Source organism: Antechinus flavipes, chromosome 6 (assembly GCF_016432865.1).
Source record: "Antechinus flavipes isolate AdamAnt ecotype Samford, QLD, Australia chromosome 6, AdamAnt_v2, whole genome shotgun sequence".
NCBI lineage: Eukaryota > Metazoa > Chordata > Mammalia > Dasyuromorphia > Dasyuridae > Antechinus > Antechinus flavipes.
In genome coordinates this window covers 112,269,079-112,292,922 of record NC_067403.1, presented here as the reverse complement: position 1 = coordinate 112,292,922, position 23,844 = coordinate 112,269,079, and the positions used below count along the sequence as shown (strand labels likewise).

Below are 23,844 nucleotides of genomic sequence, written 5' to 3'. Positions count from 1 at the left end.
GATCCTTTAAATTAAATACTAAAAACACCACTTTGTCCATTTTAAATCTGAGGAAACTGAGGCTGAGACCACCTTGTCCTGAGCCATATAGCAAGTCAATGCCAATTATGAAAGTACAATTTAAGGATTGAAATTTGAAATTCAATTCTATTTTTTTCTCTACTATACAGCTCAGGGAAGGAGAGATGCAAATATGCTTGATTTATTTTCAGAGATTTGACTGCATCAAAACAGACAAGGTGATTTATGAAGTGCTAGACTGATAGCGAGCCTTGAAATAGAATGATTTGCTTCCCCTTTGCTGTTTGGTGGTAATTAAAATGTCTCTCTTTTCTTATGGTTTTGCCTTTGAATTATTAGCCACTTTAATCTTTACAATTATTTTTTAAACTTTTATGTTTTGTCCCCTCACTTTTCACTTTACTTCCTGGTTCCTTCGATGTTTAACAAGGTACATGCTTTCTATAATTATATTCTGTGTTGTTTTTACATTTATGCATGTAAAATTATCTTTTTTATTTATCACTAACTAATTTTGCATACACATTTTATTTCATTAAGTGTGTGAATCCACATCTTTGAAGATTGGTCATTGAAAATTTACAGGTAAAAGATGATGAGTGATAGTTGATTTCTTTTTATAGCTGCCAAAGATGAATTCTGTTTCTGAGATATAATTCTGCCTTACTACTTTCTAACCTGTTTAAAACTTCATCTCTGCTTAGCCACTGTTGTACACATAGAATTCCCAATTAAATTAGAATGACATTATGGTATCAGCTCTACAAATATACCACCAGTCTCATTTCAATTTCTTAATGTACTCTAGTCTCTGTCTTGGTACTAAAATCACCAATTATTCACTTCCACTCTGGCCTTTTTATACTTTTTTCATTTACTCAGTCATTTTTATAGTCCAGATGCTCTCTTTTTTTTTGGTCAAGTGGCTTATAATATATCCCTACAAGGACAATAGTTCACCTCCTAAACCATTCACAACTTTAGACTATAATGACTTTATGGCAACACATGTTTCTCATGTGTCCCTTTTTTTTGTCTAGAATGGCTAATAGAAATGTGCATTCAATGAAATGCTTACACCAATTGGAACTCAAATGTGCCCTAACTAACTTGCTATTATCCCTAGACATGCTACATGAAAAAGCTATTCTTCAGGGTAGTGTATAGCATAGAAATGGTAAAAATGAAAATATTTATTACTCTTCTCCCATGGAGCTAGCCTCCACTATTGTTGATTGAAATGCATATACAACTCTTGCTAAGCTAGCATTGTTTGTCTTTTTATATGTAACCTCCATTAGGAAGGTTACTTTTCAAAATATGTCTTCCTCTCTTCCTTTGAACACTCAATTAACACCATGTTCCTTTGGTTGTACCCTATATGGATATTATAAATATATACATATATATACACATACACATATATATATAGTCTTTAGATATCTATATCTACAGATATAGCTATAATTGTTATTATTCAATCAATTTTCAGTTGTGTCTGACTCTTTGTGATCCCATTTAGATATTTCTTGGCAAAGATATTAGAATGGTTTGCCATTTCTTTCTGCAGGTTGTTTTACAGATAAAAAACCAAGTCAGAGTTAGATAACTTGTCCAGGATCATTCAGCTAGCGTCTAAGACCACATTTGAACTCAGGTCTTTCTGACTCCATGTCTGGAGCTCTATCCACTGTGCCACCTTGCTATTCCACAATTATAATAAACATCATTATATCTATAATTCTTTGCTCTCTCTCTAAGTGATCAGCCTACTTCTTTTTCCAGTATTCTATGCCCTGGATATCTGTTAACTAGAGTAACAAGAATTGGGGTTTAAATCCTGACACTAGCTGCAAGTAGCTCAACTATACTGAGCATCAAATTCTTAATCTGAAAAAAAGAAATAATCTATCATGCAAGATTATTACAAAAATTATAAACTTTAAAGCAGTAACTATAATTACATATTTTATGTCACTTCTTTCAAGTAAGAGATAATTGTTGGAAATATGCTACAGCCTACTTATATTTTCAATGCATGTGTTTTTATTCTTCCTGTTGCCTTTTAGGAATGGAACATTTTCATTAAATAACACTCTTTCATAATTATCCTAATTATTAAGATATTTGTGGTATGCTTAGTTAAAGATATTCTTAATATATGTACTTAGTCAACATTATGACAGTGAAACAATTTGCATTGGAGATGACACAAAATATGATGACAAAATTTATATTTAATGTATATGGACTGTAGCACAATCTCAATGATGATGTGCCTGTAAGATATGACATTAATGACATTATCCTGTATATTTAGAGAATCCTAGAGAATCATCTCCAAAACCTAATTTAAATAACTAACAAATTCAACAGTGTTGCAAGGTATAAAATATTAACTACATAAATCATCAACATTTGTATATCTTCAGCACAAAACTAAGCAGGAAGAGATAAAAAGAGAAATTCCATTTGATATAACTATAAAAAATATAAAATGCCTCCCAATACAATCTCAGGAATTATAGAAACACGATTACAAAATACTTTTCCCACAAATAAATGCAGTTATAATCAATTAGGAAAATATAAATTACTCATGGGTTGGCCAAGCCAACATAATAAAAATGACAATTCTATTCTAAATTAAATTATTTATTAAATAGCATGCCAACAAAATAACACAAAAATATTTAAAGATATAGAAAAAATTACAAAATTCTTCTGGAAGAATAAAAGTTCAATAATATCAAGGGAGTCATTGAAAAAGAAATGTGAAGGAAACTTGTTTAATAGGACCAGATCTCAAATTGTATTACAAAGCCAATCTAACCAAAATAGAAAAAGTAGTGGATCTGTGGAATTTGTGGAATATATTGAGTACACAATACATAATAATAAATTATCATTGTAATCTAGTGTTTGATAAACTCAAAGATCCAAGCTTTTGAGAAAAAAAATCACTATTTGACAAAAATTTGTGGAAAAACTCAAATGCAATTTCACAGAAACTAGATACAGGTCAGTATCTCAAACACACACCAAGAAAAGGTCAGAAATGAAGGATCATATCACACATTAGAGAAGTATGGAATAATACTTTACCTTCTAGATCTATAAATAAGGGAAGAGTTTATGTCTAAGCAATAGATAGAAGGTAATAGGGGAAGTACAATATATAATTTTTATTGAATGAAGTTAATAAGCTTTTCTACAAACAAAGCCAGTAAGTCAAATTGAGAAGGAAAGCAGGACACTGGGAAAAATTTTTAAAGCAAATTTCTCTGGTAAAGTCTTCATATCTATATGATGTGAATTATTATTACTCTTCTCCCATGGAGCTAGCCTCCACTATTGTTGATTGAAATGCATACACAACTCTTGCTAAGCTAGCAATAATAAATGATGAGTAGAATGGTTTCAAGAAAAAAAATGTGAATACTTATATAATAGAAAGTGAATTGATCAGAACAAGAAAAAAATGTACATAGTAATAGCACTATTGCAAGGATAATTAATTTTAAATGACTTATCCTCAGAAATTCAATGATCAAAATATAATTTTAAAGAATTCATGATGAAAAATGCTATAAACCCCAAAATAAAGAACTGATGGAGACTGAATGCAGATCAAAACACACCATTTTTACATCATTATTTTTGTGTGTGGAGGTGTAATTTTTGTTTTTTGGTCTGTGTTCTTCTTTGCAACAGGATTAATATGGACTTCCCTGGTGTAATAGGTGAATGACAGCAATTTGATTCAACCGTTATGAAGGCTGCTGAAGCAGGTGCTCTGAAATACTTTATGCTTGGTCAGACAGAATCTTAGGCCATTACCAATCATCTTGACTTTTGTCCTGCTGCTAAACTTCAATAATTCTGAAAGAAAGAATGAGACTGATGACTTTATTCAACTTTGCCTCACTTAAATCCAAACAATTCATGCCCAAGTCAAGACATCATCCAATGACGTCTTGTTACTAGATACTCTTCTTTAAAATAAAAGATGGGATAGTTCAGGCCTTTTAAATTCAAAGTTGCTTATTTTTATTTTTTGATTCCTTGATCAAAGTACTTTTATTGTCATTATTATATAGGATCCATTATTAACATTATATTTGAATATGAAGGACAACATTAATAATAATCTAATATATAGTTTATTGTCTTCCAGGAAAGAAGGAAGCAAATTTTAAAATTGTTCCAATTCTTTTAAGAGTTTTTGTTGTCATTAATAAAAGTGAATAACATTTTCCAAATATTATATTTAAGTAGGAAACATTTTAGGATAAAAAGAACAAAATAATTTTTATGTCTTAGATATGTCTATAGATAATTTTATGGCATTTTTGAAATTCAGAAAGGTAATTTGAAACAATATCTTTCTACAATTTTATGATACATACCTTAACTATTTATGAATAAGATATTTTAAGACAAAATACTAAATATATCCTTCAATGTATTTGGTTATTTTCTTTATTTTTTTCATAGCTGTTATGAATTCAAATGTTGGAGTTCTTGTTCTTCTCAAAGCAAAGCCGGTTTAGAGGCTTGGAGCCCTTCGGATGTCTCCAAATCCAAAGGTTCTGTCCTTCAGCCTCTGCCTCTGCTTTCTTCTGCCTCCAACCAAGACAGAGATGGAAGGTCTCTCTTATACTCCTTCTGGGGAGCCCAGCCACCAACTTGCCGTGGAGAGAGGGCTTCTGGCGTAGCTCCACTGAAATCCGTCAAAGTGTTCTCTTCACCACAGTCGCTCCTCTCGAGTCCAGCGCGATCAGCCAGCCAAGAGGAAAAAATGTATTCTGCCATAGATCCCTCATCGCTGGCCTTTTATCTGACTCTTCTGAGAGAATGGGATTATGGGTTTTCTCCCATAGTGCTCTCTGGCCCAATGAGCTTTAAGGGAGGTGTGGACTCCCTTGAAGTTAGAAAGTGTACTTTGTGAAGCTAGCATACTTGTGGACTCCAATGAGTAAAGGTGTGAACACAAGCCTTGTCTTAATTAGTTCTACTTAGTACCTTGTTTCAGGTTCTGGCCAAAACATCTTCTTGTAAGATTAGATCAATCTAATTAGTTAGCAGTTAGTAAGGATTCCAACACATAGCAAGAAAGAAAACTAAAGATTAAATATTAGAATTTAAAAGACTTGGTGATACCTAAAAGTAATTCAAGATTTTCTGTTTGGAATATAAGAAAATGTAAAAATTAAGGTAAAAACATGTTTGCATTATGCTCACTTCTTTTATCAATAAAAGTAGAAAAGCCATCCAACTGTTGAACTAGAATACATGGGTTTTTTTCCTAAACACTTTTTCCTTTTAATCTTATTGTATATTTTGAGCCCATATATTCTAGGCAATGAATTCCTTTCATTATTTTTTCCAGACTCAGTTTTTCCTTAGCTCTAGATTCAATGTTGATCTGTTTCAAAGGAGATGAAGGAAATTGCTCCAGGTATAGTTAAAAAAAAAAAAAAAAAAAAAAAAAAAAAAAAAAAAAAAAACTTGAGCCATCACCATGAATTCTTCAGAAAAGAAATAGACCATCAGTACCTTCATACATGATTTGAAATTTCAAATGTTGGAATCATTTTTAAGTTGAAAGGTAATAATATTATAATTATGATAACAGAGTGCATATTTATTTAGCATCCAGTGTTTTGGAAATACTTTATTCACAACAGTCCTAGGAAGGGGAAAATGTTATAAACCCAAGCCTCCAAATGAGGAAAACTGAGGCTTAAAGAAGTTATGTAATTTGCTTGTTAAACAGCTAGTAAGTGTCATATTTCAGAATGCATAGATCTGATTTCAAGTCAATCTTTTCTACTATTAAAAGATTCCTAATTCGTCTATGCTCATATTAAAGTTAAATGAGACATTATTTACTTCCAGAATCAGAGGAGTTAAAATTAAATTATATATCAGATATAGACACACGGGATCATAGGATGTTGATAGCTGGTATTTTTTATAGCTCTTAAAGATTAACGAAGCACTTTACATATATTATGTCATTTGATCTTCACAACAACTATGTGAGGTAGGCACTATTATTATCCTCATTTTAGAGATGAGGAAATTGAGACTATCATTAAGTGTTTGGCATCATCATCAAAAATAGACTTATATAAGGTCTGGTTGGTCCAGACTGAGGTGTAGTGAAAAAGAACATTGAATGTGAAATAATGCAACATGGATTCAAATCCTGCTTATCCCATTTTCTTATTGGATAGCCTGAAATTTATTTCACCTTTAAGAGCTAAAACTTTCCATCTGCAACATTATGATTAGACAATTTCTAAAATCCCTTTTGACTATAAATGCTAAGTTTATTAATGTTTCTTCAGTTGTTGATTCACAAACAAGATGGCTTTTTAAAACTATAAGTAGAACCACAAGACAAAAGCAGATGTACATAACTTCATAATATGTCAAGCAACAATTTTCATACAATGAAATTTTCAGCCAACAAAATATTCAGATCAGATCTAGCATGATAAAATTTTTGAGGCAAGAAGATTTGATTCTATTCCTGCTCTGACATAGTCTGTGACTGTTTCATCATCGCTCAGTGTTCTAAGAGAGTGAGACTTTAAGTTGTTTAGTTACTGACCTTCATTCATGGAGGGAGGATACCATTTGGGAATCTCCCTATGCATGCGACAATCACAAGTGTGGACCAAAATAAATAATAATGATGACCAGCTCTCCTTGGAGCAATAGCCAATGGGACAAGCAAATACGTCTCCAAATTATAATCGATTAACTCTCACTTTAGATATTAAGTAGATTGTGCTACAAGAGTAGTGATGTAATATAGGTCTATGTTCATATTTTAAAATGTATTTCATTGTTAATCATTTTATAAATTCTATAACTTTAGGTTTCTAGACTGTTATTGTGTGTTAGATGCTAAAGGCATTTTGATTCTTTTTACAAGTTCCCATAGTTTATAACAATAATATACTAATTGATCATTGTCTCATGTCTACTCCTAGATCCAAGTCTTCTTAATTTGAGATCTATAAACTTTTCAAAACAAAATTTGATAACAATATTTCAATATAATTTGGTTTCCTTACATACTTTGTATTATGCATTAAAAAGCATTCTTCTGTGAAGGACTCGATAGACTTCATTAGGAAGCCAAAGAGGTCCATGATAACAATAGAACAATACAACTTAATCAAAAAACAAAACAAAACATAAAAAGCTTTAAGTTACTCTTCTAATACAGCCTTCACATGGCTACACAATCTGACCATAAGAGACTTCTCTTTTGTTACATTTTTGGATCATATGTAAACTTTTCTCTTGCCATTTTAAGCCTCTTACTACTTAATTTGACCCTATCATTCCAGATTAATTATCCTATTTTCCTTTATGAACTTACTAATTTATTTGCTGATCTTTGCTCATGACACTCACCCCCCATCTCTACACCTTTGTACAGATATGCATTCATGGAAAAATTACTCTATTTAACTTCATCTTTTAGAATTCTTAGCAGCCATCTAAGCTCCTCATAAGCATTGCTTCATACATAAGGACTTTCTTATTCTCAGCTACTATTGCCTCACTTTGAAAATTACTATGTATCTATTTTGCCTTCATTTTGATTATGCTTCTATTATTTCCTCCTATAGAATATAAATTCTCAAGATCAAGGTTTATTTTTCATTGTTATTTTTTCTTGTGATCAGGGAATATAGTCTCTGGCCCCAAGTTGATATATAATAAGTGCTTGTTGACAGATTGACTAATCTTTGCTTCATGAAATTTCATAGAACCAAATTTATTCTTCAAAATGTAAGTCACTGAATTATGCTTGAATTATTATGGAGTTTTAATATATTTTTGATGAAATAACTATTTCTAAGATTACAATGAACAGTTAGACAATCAGTACGTTGAATTGTTAATCAATATATAATTTTGTATAGAGTGCTGCAGATGAAAATTAGTTGGTCTCAAAATTTAATAGGGGGAAAAGATCATCTGGAACTTCAGTTAAAAAATCAAGCAATAGTTTCAGGATAAAGAGGAAAGTCTGATCACAAGAAGATTATGTAACTTCATCAGAAATAGATCATGCCAGACTTATATTAGTTCCTTTTTTTTTCAATTTCTTAGATTGACAGATTTGAAGACTTCTATAAAAACAGTTGGAGCAAAGATTTCTGCTCCTTGAGTTAGAAAGGACCTTACACACTTAGTAGCTATGTGACACTGAGCAAGTCAACCCTATTTGTCTCAATTTCCTCCTCTGTAAAATGAACTGGGGAAAAGAAATGGCAAGTTGCTACAGAATCTTATAAGAAAACCTCAAATGGGGTCAAGAAGAGTTGGAAATGATTGAAATGACTAAACAATAACAAGAAAAATTAAAACATTTTGCCTAAATTTCTGCCAAGGTTTTGATAGTCTGATAGGGAATACAGTTGGGTCGTAATAAAATTACATAGCATTGGTACTATTCTAAATGACATATTAATAATCACTGAGAGAGATCAATGTCAACTTATTTGAAAACATCTAATGAAATACCCCAAGATTCTATTTGGATATTTAATATGTAGCACTTATCAATAATGTATATGAAGTCATAGATTACTTAATCATAAAATTTGCATTTTAAATGAATTTTGAAAATAAACTCATATTTAATCATACAGGAAAACTGAGGAAAAATAAGGGAAATTACAAAGAGGCAAAGAAGACCTATTATAATTGAGGGAAAGAAGAGAGGGAGATGAGCATTGTGTGAATACTCTCATCAGATTTTACTCAAAGAGAGAGTATTAGACTGGTTTCACAGAGAAACTATTTTCACCTTATAGGGAAGTGGGGAGGGGAAAGGAGGAAAGAAAGGGAAAGAGTAATAGAAAGGAAAACAGAAGTATTAGGGGAAAGGTGTAAAAAAGAGAGAGAGAGAGAGACTCTAAAGGGGAAGGGCTGGTTGAGGGATCTGATGATCAAAAGCAAAGTACTAAGGAGGAGAAGAGGGGGAAAGGAAAGAAAAAAAGCATAACAGGGTAAATAAGATGCCAGGAAATAAAGAATTAGTTATTTTAACTGTGAATGTGAATGTGAATGAGAATGTGATGGGGATGAAGCGGATAGCAGAGTGGATTAAAAGCCAGAATCCTACAATATCTTGTTTACATGAAACACATTTAAAGCATAATGATACATTCAGAGTGAAGCAGGATCTATTATGCTTCAGGTGAGGTAAAAAAAAAATCCGGGGTAGCAATCCTGATCTCAGGTCAAGTAAAAGGAAAGATAGATCTAATTAAAAGAGATAAGGAAGGAAAATATATTTTACTAAAGAGTACCATAGATAATGAAGCAATATCAATATTAAACATATATGCACCAAGTGGCATAGCATCCAAATTCCTAGAGGAGAAGTTGAGAGATTCAAGAAGAAATAGACAGCAAAACTATACTATACCTTCCTCTCCCAGAACAAAATAGATCAAATCACAAACTAAATAAGAAAGATTTTAAGGAGATAAATAAAATGTTAGAAAAGTAAGGTATGATAGATTTTTGGAGAAAATTGAATGGAGACAGAAAGGAGTTTACTTCTTTCTCAGCAGTTAATGAAGCTCAAAATCAAATGCAGAAAGGCAGAAATAGTAAATGCATTTTTTTCAGATCATGATGCAATAAAAATCACATGCAATATAAGGCCAGGAGAAAATTAACCAAAAGTTAATTGGAAATTATATAATCTAATCCTAAAGAATGAATGGGTAAAACATCAAATCATAGCAAAATCATCCAAGAGAATGACAATAAAGAGATAATATACCAAAATTTGTGGGATGCAGCCAAAGCAGTTATAAGGGGAAATCTTATATCTCCTGGATAAAATAGAGAAAGAGAAGATCAATGAAATGCTAGAAAAAGAACAAATCAAAAATCTTCAATTAAATAACAAATTTGATATTATAAAAATAAAAGGGGAGATCAATAAAATTGAAAATAAGAAAACTATTGAATTAATAAAAAAAACTAAGAGTTGGTTTTATGAAAAAACAACAAAATAGACAAACTTTTAGTTAATTTGATTACAAAAAGGAAATAAGAAAATCAATTTGTTAGTCTCAAAAATGAAAATGGACAACTTTACACCAATGAAGAGGAAATTAGAGCAATAATTAGGAATTATTTTAACCAACTATAAGTCAATAAATTTGATAATCTAAATGAAATGGAGTAATATACATAAAAATATAGATTTCCTAGGTTAACAAAAGAGGAAATAAATTATTAAATAGTCCTATTTTAGAAAAAGAAATAGAACAAGCTATTAATCAACTCCCAAAGGAAAAATCCCCAAGGTCAGTTGGATTTACATGTGAATTCTACCAAACATTTGAAGAACAATTAATTCCAATACTATATATACTATTTGAAAAAATAGGCAATAAAGGACTCCTACCAAAATCCTTTTATGATACAGACATGCTACTGATACTGATAGGGGAAAAAACAATCAAATAAACAAACAACAGAAAACAACAACAATATCAACACAATGACTTTGGAGTTAAAAACCTAATCAGGTAGGACAAAAACAGAGAAAGTTATAGACCAATCTTCCTAATGAATATTGATGCAAAAATCCTAAATAAAATATTAGCAAAGAGATTACAAAATGCATCCTAAGAATAATACAGCATGACCAAATAGGATTTATACCAGGAATGCAGGGCTGGTTCAATATTAGGAAGATTATTAGCACAATCAATTATATCAATAACCAAACTAACTAAAATTATATGATTATCTTAATAGATACAGAAAAAGCATTTGATAAAAATCCAACATCCATTCCTATTAAAAACACTAGCGAGCATAGGAATAAATGGACTTTTCCTTAAAATAATGAGTAGCATCTATTTAAAACATCAGCAAGCATCATATGTAATGTGAACAAACTAGAACCATTCCCAATAAAATCAGGAGTGAAACAAGATTGCCCACTATCACCATTACTATTCAATATTGTATTAAAGGGGCAGTTAGGTGGCATAGCGGATAGAGCACCAGCCCTGAATTCAGGAGGATTTGAGTTCAAATCTCAACTCAGACACTTAACACTTACTAGCTGTGTCACCCTGGGCATGTCACTTAACCCCAATTGCTTTAGAGAAGAAGAAGAAGAAGAAGAAGAAGAAGAAGAAGAAGAAGAAGAAGAAGAAGAAGAGGAAGAAGAAGAAGAAGAAGAAATGAAATCAATATTGTATTAGAAATGTTAGCTTTGGCAATAAGAGAAGAAAAAGAGATGAAAGGAATTAGAGTAGGTAATGAAAAAAACAAATTATCACTCTTTGCAGATGATATAATGGTATATTTAGAGAAGCCTAGGGAATCAACTAAAAAAACTACTAGAAACAATTCACAACCTTAGCAAAGTTTCAGGATACATAATAAATTCACATAAATCATCAACATTTTTATTTACCAACAAAGTCCAGCAGTAAGAGATACAAAAAGAAATTCTATGTCAATAGTATAAAATATTTGGGAATCTATCTGCCAAGGGAAAGTCAGGAACTATATGAACATATCTACAAAAACTTTCCATACAAATAAAGTCAGATCTAATCAGTTGGAAAAATATCAAGTGCTCATGGGTAGGCTGAGCAAATATAATAAAAATGACAATACTACCTGAATTAAACTACTTATTTAGTGCCATACCAATCAAACTCCCTAGAAATTATTTTACAGTTCTAGAAAAAATAGTAACAAAGTTCATCTGGAAGAACAAAAGATCAAGAATTTCAAGGGAATTGGTGAAAAAAATGCTAATGAAAGTGGCCTAGCTATACCAGACCTAAAACTATATTATAAAGTAGTAGTCATCAATACCATTTTGTATTGGCTAAGAAATAGAGTAGTCAATCAGTGGAATAGATTAGGATCACAGGACAAAATAATAACTATAGCAATCTAGTGTTTGACAAACCGAAAGACCCAGCTTTTGGAATTAAGAATTCACTATTTGACAAAAATTTCTGGGAAAGTTGGAAACTAGTATAGAAGAAATTAATGCTCCACCCACACCTAATACCACATACCAAGATAAGATCTAAATGGGTTCATGAGTTAGACATAAAAATTGTTTTTATAAACAAATTAGAAGACTATATGATTATGTACCTCTCAGATCAGTGGAGAAGGAAGGAATTTGTGTCCAAAGGAAAACTGGAACTCATAATTGGAATCTATCTGGTAGATAATTTTATTGTATTAATTTAAAAAGCTTTTGTACAAACAAAACTAATGCAGACACGATCAGAAAGGAAGCAATAAATTGGGAAATCATTTTTACATTTAAGGGTTCCAATAAAGGCCTCATTTCTAAAATATATAGCAAATTGACTCATATATATAAGAATTCAAGCCATCCTCCAATTGATAAATAATCAAAGGATATGAACAGACAATTTTCAGATAAAGAAATTAAAACTATTTCTAATCATATGAGAAGGTGTTCCAAATTATTATTGATCAGAGAAATTCAAATTAAGACAACTTTGAGATACCACTACACACCTCTCAGATTGACTAAGATGACAGGAAAAGACATGGACAAATGTTGGAGGAGATGTGGGAAAACTGGGTCACTAATACATTGTTCATAGAGTTGTGAATGGATCCAGCTATTTTGGAAAGCAATTTGACACTATGTTCAAAAAGTTATCAAACTGTGCGTACTCTATTACCCAGCAGTGTTTCTCTTGGGCCTATATTCCAAAGAGATCTTAAAGGAACAAAAGGGACCCACCTGTTGAAAAACATTTGTGGCAGCCCTTTTTGTAGTAGCAAAAACTGGAAACTGAGTGAATGCCCATCAGTTGGAGAATGGCAGAGTAAGTTATGATATATGAATGTTATAGAATATTATTGTTCTATACGAAATGATGAGAATGATTTCAGAGGTCTGGAGAAATTTACATAATCTTATAGTAAGTGAAATGAGCAGGATCAGGAGATTATTGTACATGATAGATTCTGATAAATGTGACTCTTTCCAACAATGAGATAATTGATGCCAGTTCCGATGATCTTGTGATGAAAAGAGCCATCTACAGCCAGAAAGAGGACTGTGGGAACTGAATAAGGATCACAACATACTCTCACTTTTTTTGTTGTTGTTTGCTTGCATTTTGTTTTCTCATTTAACTTTCTTTTTTATCTGATTTTTCTTATGCAGCCAAAGAATTGTACAGATGTTTATACATATTGAATTTAATATTTTAACATGTTTAACATATATTGGATTGCTTGCAATCTAGGGAGAGAGTGGGGGAAGGAGGAGAAGATCTGAAACACAAGACTATACAAGGGTCAAGGTTGTCAAATTATCTATGTATGTGTTTTGAAAATAAAAAGCTTTATTAAAAAAAGAAAAATATAATGTGCTAGAATAAGGAGAGGGTATTCCTTTTGCAAGGTGCATTGTTTAGACCATGGATACATTCTGGAAAAAGTTAAAAATTTAAAAATAACAACAAAAAATCCATTTAAATATTTTAATTGGGGAGAGAATACAAAGAAGGGAAATGAACTACTTTTGTATGGGTCAGAAAGGATCTGGATGCTATGTTTTAGAAAATATAATGATGAGTTGAAGACAATGCACCAGAAGATGAGATATGGATTTGTTTTTACAAGAAGTCTGGGGGAGGCATTTATTATAGTCTAAGTATTTTCAAGTATTTGTACAGCTGACATATAGATGATATATTTTTAACCTGCTTGGGTCAACTTGTCCTACATGAACTCAGCAGGCAGAATTAAAAGAAATAGTGTTGAAGAATTTGAAGAATATCAATTTTAAAGGAAAGGAAAATTTATCTACCATTTCATCTAGTCCAATATGCAATGGGCTTCCTTAGAAAATGCTGACTTATGTTTTACTAGATGTTTTCAATTGAAAATGGAAAATCACTTCTTAGGAATGTTATAGAAAAGATTATTGATGTCCTAGGTGATCTTTGAGGTCTGCATGGGACATAGGGGAAAAAAAACAATCAAATAAACAAACAAACAACAGAAAACAATAACAATATCAACACAATGACTTTGGAGTTAAAAACCTGGGTTTAAATTCTGCCTTACCTATACTATCTTGGTCCAGTCAAACCTCCTTAAGGTTCATGTTTTTCATTATGGAATATTATTGTTCTGTAAGAAATGATCAGAAGGGTGAATACAGAGAGGACTGGCAAGACTTACATGAACTGATGCTAAGTGAAATGAGCAGAACCAGGAGATCATTACATATCTCAACAATGATACTGTTTGAGGATGTATTTTGATGGAAGTGGCTCTCTTCGATAAAGAGAGCTAATTCAGTTTCAATTGATCAAGGATGGACAGAAGCAGCTATACCCAAATAAAGAACACTGGAAAATGAATATAAACTTCTTGCATTTTTTGTTTTTCTTCCTGGGTTATTTATACCTTCTGAATCCAATTCTCCCTGTGCAACAAGAGAACTGTTCAGTTCTGCACACATATATTGTATCTAGGATATACTGTAACCTATTTAACATGTAAAGGACTGCTTGCCATCTGAGGGAGGGGGGTGGAGGGAGGGAGGGGAAGAGACATGAGTGCAAGGGATAATGCTGTAAAAAATTACCCTGGCATGAGTTCTGTCAATAAAAAGTTATTTTAAAAAAGGTTTATGTTTTTCATCTTAGAATGGATGACTTTTGAGGTCCTTTTCAGATCTAAAACCACAATTCTATGATCCTTTATAACTCAGAGAGGTTATAGTAGTATTAAAATGAAACAGTTATGCTGAGGTATATTATCAAAGATAGATTATAAGGTGTTTTTGCAAGAAAAGTAGCATGAAACTTCACTAAATAAGTAAGAAACATTGTGAAACAATGTAGACAACATAAAGGAAAATGGTGGATAGCTTAAATGCTACACTGGCATAAACTAACATTAAAGAGCAAGAGGAAGATTTCAAGTATATTTGGCTTAGATCCTATGTGGGGGATTATAGGGGGGACAGAGATGAATGACAAGAAACTAATTTGAAGTGCATTTATAGATGGGTTGGTATTTGTACCCATAACAATAAAGTCATGAATCCATTAAAAGAAGTTTTAATCAATTTTAAAATCAATTGTTACTCGAATCTTTTATTTTTGTATCACCTGTATTTCCCAAGGTAACTTTATCTTTTCTCCCTCCCAGAGACTATTAAACTATTAAAATATTTTTAAAGGAGGAAAATTAAATCAGCAAAACTAACTAATGAATTTAAAAAGTTCAATATTGTTTTACATTCATGGTGCCTCCTTCTGAATGGAAAATGAGGTTTCTTCTCATATCTCTTTTTCACATCCAACTTGATTAATGTTTTATTGTCATTGTTCTTTCTTTTCACAATGTTATATTTATTTTGTATGCTGTCTTTTTTATTGTGCTTCCTTTTCCTTCTACATGTTCATATTTATTATCACAGTTGTATCCCATTTTATTCAAATATTACAATTTATTTTGGAGGCAGGTAGGTGACTCACTAGGTAGAATGGTAAGCATGCAGTTAGGAAGACCCGAGTTCAAAATCAGTCTCAAGGCACTTATGGACCATGAGCAAATCATTTAATATCTGCTTACCTTAGGCCACTGGAGAAAGAAAAAACAAACTTCTCCCATATCTTTGCCAAGAAAACCTCATGGAAAGTATTGAAGTGCTATGTTCAACGGGGTCATAATGTGTTAAATATGACTAAATGACTCAACAGCAGTAACAACAATAACAACAATTATAACATCTTTGGTTATTTCCCAATAGACAGATAAGATTATTTAATAAGATTTTATTTAAAAAGTAAGCATTCATTTTCATTGTGAAGAGTGAAAAACTTTAAATGAGTATCAATCAAAGGCAATTTGGAAGACCTATGGTATGAATGATCATACCTTATTCTTTTTTAATATAATACCAATATAATACCATTTTTGTTTGATTTTTAAGGGAGAGACATAAGAGATGTGTTTTTTTTTCTTATTTTGCTTTAATTAAATCGTTGAATTCAGATATATATTAAAGATGATTATTATGTCCCAGCTAACTATCTTTCATAATTTTTAGATTTATTAATATATCAGAATAATGTGAAGAGAATTAGATAAGAAATAAATCAAATACAGATACACTAATAAAAATGATAAATTATCTAAAGCAATAGGTAAGCATTGCTGATTGGCATTCATAACATTTTAAGAACCTTGCAAAATACTATTTGTGGGGCTTCATGGAATTTTTCAGATGGTATCAGCTCTAAAGTAGCATCTGTCTGAGAATAAAGGCATGTGAAAGTTTCTGAAAAACAGACAATGTGTAATAATGCCTAAAGCACTAAAGACTTTCCTGGATAAGTTCTTTCTTTATGCAAACTGCTTTCAAAGCTACTTGTTTTCTAAGTGAAAAATAAAAACATATGAAGTTATCAGGAGAGCAGGCTTTGTGTTCCAATTTCTAACTCACTATATGACCCTGTACAAATCATTGTACCTTTTTGTACCTTGGTTTCTTTCTATGAAATATTGGATCAGTTTCCTCTTATTCAAAAATATTATGAATCTATGAATCAGTAATTCTGGCAATATTAGAGTTTTGCTCTAATATTTCATCCTGATGTAGAAATGTCCCTGAATTCTTGAGGACCCTGCTCTTAGAATTCTTACTTTAAAACTGAAAAAAAAAAAAAAAAAAAACCTATGGAGACAGAATTGTTGACAGAATGCTATTTGATAGTTAATCTAGCTAAGCTTAGAGAGACTCATCAGCAGTATGATTTTCTATTTTAAATCTACTTGTGATTTTACAAATTTTGTCTTTGGCAATTCAGGAAAATATCCCCTACTTAAAAGTATTCAACATTTCCCTCACGCTTCCAGAATAAAATTGGAATCCTTGACCTGTCATTTAAAGCACTAGTGGTCCCTACTCAGCTCTCAATATTTTATTTTTTTTCCTATGATCCTTCACAATCTGACTTCCAGATATTTTCCCAACATTACTTCATACTATTCCTTTCACACGCTCTCTGTTATAAAGTGTCTATATGCAGTTCTTTATATGTAAATTTCAATTTTCCACTCCCTTGCCTTTTTATACTCCATGTCTAGAATACACTTCGATCTTACCTACTTTTACAAAGTTTCCTTGAAAGAATAGCTCAAGTGCTACATCTTCAATTGACTTTTCCTGAACTGTCCAGTTATTATGCTTTCTCCCCCAACTCTGTGTGTGTGTGTGTGTGTGTGTGTGTGTAGGATTTACTTCTTTATGTAGATATATTGTAAATATAACTTAACTCATGTAAACTCCCTGAGGGTAGAAATTGCTGGGGAGTTTTTGTTTTTGTCCTTAAATCCTAAGTTCCTAGCAGAGTGCTTTATATGCAATAGATCTCTCAAAAATGAATCTTTATTAGATTGTCATTCACATAATAAAGTTATAATTTGTACTAGGGATAGTAGTAACAGCACTGATGAAAACATGGATCATTTGAAATAATGATATTCCATTATTTAGACTATGTATGGGAAAAGTATTTTTTACTAGTTATATTCAACATTCATTCAATAGCTATTTAGTAAGCATTTGGCTTGGCACTGTGAGTAATCCAAAGAGGGATAAACTAATATCTGTCTTGCAACCTTTTCAGCTAAAAAAAAGACCACCTATACTGTTTGGATTTTTACAATCTTTTGAAAATTTAATGAAACTAAGAATGAGTAAAAGGCAGAAAATTGTATAAGAGTCATATTAAGACATAAAGGAATATGCTTAAGTGGTGGAGAGAATTTGAATATAATGAAATGGAAAAATTAGTCACTTTAGTCAGAGACAGAAGTGTGTTCTCCAGGGCTGGGAAAGAATATGTATAGAAGAGACTATTCATTTTTCTGGCAAAAAAAAAAACAAATACCACAAGAAAGAATAATTATTATTTTAATGATTGTATTCTCTATTGGCTTATTCTTTTTTAATATAATACCAATATAATACCATTTTTGTTTGATTTTTAAGGGAGAGACATAAGAGATGTGTTTTTTTTTCTTATTTTGCTTTAATTAAATCGTTGAATTCAGATATATATTAAAGATGATTATTATGTCCCAGCTAACTATCTTTCATAATTTTTAGATTTATTAATATATCAGAATAATGTGAAGAGAATTAGATAAGAAATAAATCAAATACAGATACACTAATAAAAATGATAAATTATCTAAAGCAATAGGTAAGCATTGCTGATTGGCATTCATAACATTTTAAGAACCTTGCAAAATACTATTTCAAGCATAACAGGATTAGAATCACCCTAATCTTCACATTGTACAAAGTATTTTATCTTGGGACCATTCCTGACAGGTAGGTAATGACTGATGAAAATTTGCTTTTGTGGCTTATAGGTATTTGAAATCTTGGTTAAAATATTCAGTCCTATAGTCTACATTTAGTTATAATTCATTCTCACTATAACCCCCATGTCTTTCAATACATGTAAAATGAGTATTTTGTAAATGATAAATGAGAAGGAAATAGATTTACTTCTACTTTAATGGTTCCCTAGTATTCCAGAGGAATCATTTTGTACTGGACACTGATGGCAATTGAGATTAAGGGAACAAATAAAGCAGAATAATCTTAGCATAATGGAACAGGAATAAGCATACAAACAGACAAGATTTGGTATGCTTCAGTGACTTGAACTGGCTAAAGAGAATGAGTATTGTCCTAAAGAGAATGAGTATTGTCCCTTTCCCTGAGACTCAAGGGTAGTTCCAGTAGTAATATTTACCATTGGAAATGCCACATACTACCTAACATATATGCATGGGCTTAGGGATAGATGATGGAGTTGAAAATTTTATAGGATAAAGGGGATTATGGATTCTGGAAACTGTATTTGATACTTTTGCTTGATATTTTTATATGTTATGTATTGATTTATACTTTCTTTTATATGAAATAATTTATTTTTCATGAAATGATGTCTTATTTAAAGGAAGAAAATATCATTCTTCCCATTGCTCTCCTTCCTACTTTAAAAAAATATTAAAGTATTAGTTAAGCATAAATCTATTACCAATTCATTTCCCAGTTGATTTAAATAATTTGGTTTCTTTAAGGAATGTTTCTAAGGGGATTATGTCATTTCTTCGCAACATGTACACTATCAACAAAACAAGTCTAATTACTAACTTTCAGAAAAGCAGAGATGAAGAAATTAAAGGCTTTAAGTGGCTTATTCCAATTGGAATATATTTTGATGCTTTTCTAAATGTTGCACAAATGTATTCAAAATCTTTGGTTCTTAAATTTATCCCCAAATCTCATGATATTTGATTTTCTTGGGAATTTTCAGATTGTGAACTGAGTTGCAAATGTTACTTTCACTCAGGTGAAAAAAAGATTTTTAAAACATTTATCACAGCATTTTAAGATTATTTTTTTTCTAATTATGCCCCAAATCTTGAACACAAATGATTTAGGATATGTTTTTACAAAGTTAAACACTCAATTTTTAATAAAGAGGAAGATACTCTAAAAACACATTTATATGTCAAAAATTGTTCATTCGTGTAATAAAAAATATATTTCTCCATTTTAAGTAGGCAACTTAAAAGTATAGAGGAAATAGCCATGTAAGAATTAAGTAGCTATAAAAATAGATCTAGTTAAAAATTAAGATAAATGTAAAGATAAAGATAGAAGTAATTTTACATAGTTATTTTTATTTTGTCTCCCTCATAGATTCTGAGTTCCTTCAAAATGAGATTGTCTTTTTTACCTTTTTTTCTATCCTTACGGTCTGGCTCATAGGAAGACCTTAATAAATGTTTATTGACTCATTCACTGATTGAATTGGATGCAAAACAACCTGGCTCATATTAAGTATGTCCCTTAGAAAGTCATTTAGTGACTTTGGGCCTCAGGTTTCTCATGTATAAAACGGAAGCATTGGACTTAATTTCAGAGGCTTTTTATATCTCTAAATTTATGGAGATGGCAGGAAGCCATTCAAAGAAGAGCAACTGGAAAGGAGAGATGCCTTTTCTGATTTACGAAATATTAGTGACAATGAAAGACAGTTTGGCTAAGTCTTCATCAGCAGAATTAGAATCTGGCTCTGAGGAAGAAGAAAAGAGTCATCGTGAAGAATTAGAAGAGAAAGAAGAAGAAAAGGAGGAGACAAGAAATAATCTGGAGGAAGGGTCTGAACTGTCTGCTGAAAAAGTGAATGAAGAAGAATTGAAGAGGAAGAGCACAAAATAGAAAACAATTGTTAGAATCAAGATTTGACTGAAGTTTGAGAGAAAGTTGAAGAAGTGAAATAGGAAATAAGAAAAAGCTGCAATACAACTCCATAATGGATGGAGATTACTTGCCTGATTTTCAATTGTCTCCTTTTGAACTGAAGCTGGAGCTACTCAAATATCTTCCTGTCCTCCAAGGTTTCTGGAGTATGGAAGGAGTCCAGGATATGAACAGGATCACAGAAGATGCAAATGGTATGGTACACAGCAAAGGACAAAAAGACTGATGAATGTATGGCTCCAATTTGGTTGAAAATAGAAAAGGAGAAAGAAACCTTCCAAATTTTCAACAGGGAAATCAATGTCTTCATGAAAACTCAGCACTTAAACATTACTACCGTGCAGTTGACTGTGGTGAACAGCAACATGAACAAAATCTACACTGTAATAAATGATATAGAGCTTGACCTGAAGAACCTTCTGAAGACCATGTAGTATTCCTTCCTGCCAGGAGAAGTGAGGACATTAAAGCTCCAGCTTCTGTGGGAGAAAGTGGTGGACATGGAGTGATGGGACCTGAAGATTTTCAAACAGCTCCTTAGTCACCATAGTATTTTAAAAATTGGTGATTTTGAGCTGGTCAGAGAATACGGCTCCCTTTCAAAAGCTTAAGAGCTAGAAGACAAGTTTTTCTTTTTTTAGTCAGTGTTGTTGTATGGGATACAAGAGAGATGAAGTGAAATGTGGTTACTTTCCACAGTGCCATTTATTGTTTTTCTTTAGAACATGTGGAAGGTGAAATTTGTGACATGCCTGTGAAATGTACAATTGACAAGGAAACCTGAAGTCATCCTGTTTCAGAGAATTTTCCTTTCCTTTCCGCTGGAGTAGCTGGAGTATGTATTTGATAGACCTCCATCTGCTGCTCCATCTGCCCAAAGGGCTCAGCAAGATGTTGGGCATGAGTAGGAGAAAATGGTTCTCAGGATCCAGGAGCAGCAGCCAGCCCCAGCTCTGAATGGTTTCCTGGTTCTCACCTTGTCACTGACCTCCTCTGTATCCTGAAGACATGAAACTTATCATCTAGCCAGAAATTCTATTTTCTCACATGCTAACTTCCATAGGCCACTGGATTCTGTATTCTTGGCACCAGAAGTTGTAAATAGATGTTGATACTTTTGTAAATCTTTTTAGTGGCTTTATCTTCTAAAGATCTCTTAAATAAACATAGGCTATACTACCCTTCATTTGCCTAAAAAATTAAAAACTCTGTGATCCTGTGGTACCAGGATCCAGAGCTGTTACTAGGAGTGAAGGAATATTCCTCTGCAATAGACGTGCTCACTGGGATATATATTTGAAAATCTGCTAACTCAGAAACCCCTATTTCCAGGGAAATCAGAGATTGACCAAATTAATAAAGTTTTAAGGACCTTGGAACTCCAAATGAGAAGACTTTGTCTGGTAACAATGGCTTTCCAGCAACAAATAAAATGACTTTTTATAGAATATCCCTGTAATGACTTGTTTAAAAGATTTGAAGTTCTTCTCTCCAACTAGGGCTTCAATCTGATGTGTAAATTCTTGAGCTACTATCTCTGGTAGAAGATCAATACAGAATATGTTCTGAAGTATAAGTACTCCTGAGTAATCACCTCCTTCCCATTGAGCCTTTCTTGTTTTCTACATGGCTAGCTTAGCAGCAAGGGATTAAGTGGGGTACTAAGCCCCTGCCCTCCAGAAGGAGGATTTGGTGGAGGATCCGTTAGAAGTTGATGACCTCAAAGACACTGACTTCCACCTCATCACCACCAATAAGGGAATATTTGTGGCTAGCCTGAGCTTCAGAATGGAGTTAACTTCACACCAGGCCACAGAGTAAACTTTGTATGTACAATTCTCCTGTAACTTGATAGACTCTTTAGTAACAATAGATGAAAAATTCATCACTTTTATGTAAACTTAATAATGAGATTTTATGAAATTCATGAGGCTCATACCCAGATCAGGGTATACAGTCCATTTCTGGACTTAGACTTGAATTTTTTTTTTTGTTTGGGGAAGAAATACCTGTCAGAATTTTCACACTGCTGGCATAATCATTAAGAAGCTAGGATTACCTTGGTGCCATGATGAGATATCACAGAAAACATTTAAGAGACATATCGATATATGATATTATTCTATTAAACTGTTTCCTTTAGCATAATTTTGGATAATATAGATTTTTTAAAGTAAGCAATTAATGATGCTTTGTATTTTACTTAAGAAAAAAAATGTAAACCAAGCATGACATGAATCTCCTATCTAAAGTAGGACTAGAAAAAAGAAGCACAAAGATTTAGGCAGTATTGCTAGTGTCTCAGTGGAAAGAAATGGAGATAATTTCAAATTGCTTTCCAAAATGGTTGTACAATGTCACAGGTCCATCAAAAGTGTATCAATTTGCCTGTTTTTTTAAAATTTTCCCAAAGTCCTCCAATATTTATCAGTGAGATATATTTTTGTATAGAGTCCATAAGGGAATTTGTGTTCCTTGACAATGAACTTTTATTTTAAATTATTTGTTTTTTCTCTTTTTTTAAAAAAAAAATAAGGCAAGGCAAAAAGGAGAGAAAAAAACAATTGTAAACTAAAAATAATTGAAATAGTTATGCATGCTACAGATGAGTAATGTGTGTACTTTTAGATGAACTCATATTATTCATTTTAGCTTTAAAAAAAACTTTGTTAGAGAATAAGGATATTCAGTAATTATAGTCTAAATAGAAAACCGAGGTGTTTTTTGTTTTTGTTTTTTTTTTAAGAAAAGAAATGACAAAAATGTTTTTGTCATTGGATTAATCTTCTATGTAATTTTCATAAAGTAGCTTCATCTCACTACCTTTCAATGAAAAGAAAGCTAGTCACCCAAATATATATATATATATATATATATATATATATATATATTTAGGCTCAGATGTGTATCTTAATATTTTAACTAGTTACTTTCTGAGTAGCATTGTCTTTATGAAATAATAAAAAAAATTATTCTTCTCAATTAAGGTATTTTTGTTAATTTTTAAAATTAATATTTTATTTTTCCCCAGATCCATGACAAGAAAAGTTTTAGCACTTTTTTCTTCCTAGTTCTATCATATAGTTTTTGTTAACATGATTGGTATGGCACTGAATAAGTAAATTAATTTAGGCAGAATTGTCATTTTTATTATATTATATTATATTTTTCCAGTTGTTTTTGATCTATTTGTGTGAAGAGTATTTTGTAGTTGTGTTCATAGAGTTCCTAGGTTTATCTTGGCAGATCAACTCCTAAGTATTCTATATTAGGAACATAATATTCATATTTCTGTTCCATGGAGTCTTTCTTTTGGAATCTCTTTCCTGAGGTGATCATTAGATTCTTTCAATGCCTATTTTGCCCTCTGGTTGAAGAACATCAGGGCAGTTTTCCTTTATAATTTCTTGGAAGTTATTATCCAGATC

At 31.7% G+C, this 23,844-nt stretch overlaps 1 pseudogene; it reads left to right on the top strand.

Annotated features, from left to right (window-relative positions):
• The first annotated feature begins 3,793 nt into the window (after positions 1-3,793).
• LOC127541429 (cyclin-dependent kinase 11B-like) lies at positions 3,794-22,131 on the top strand (annotated as a pseudogene).
• Positions 22,132-23,844: the final 1,713 nt, after the last annotated feature.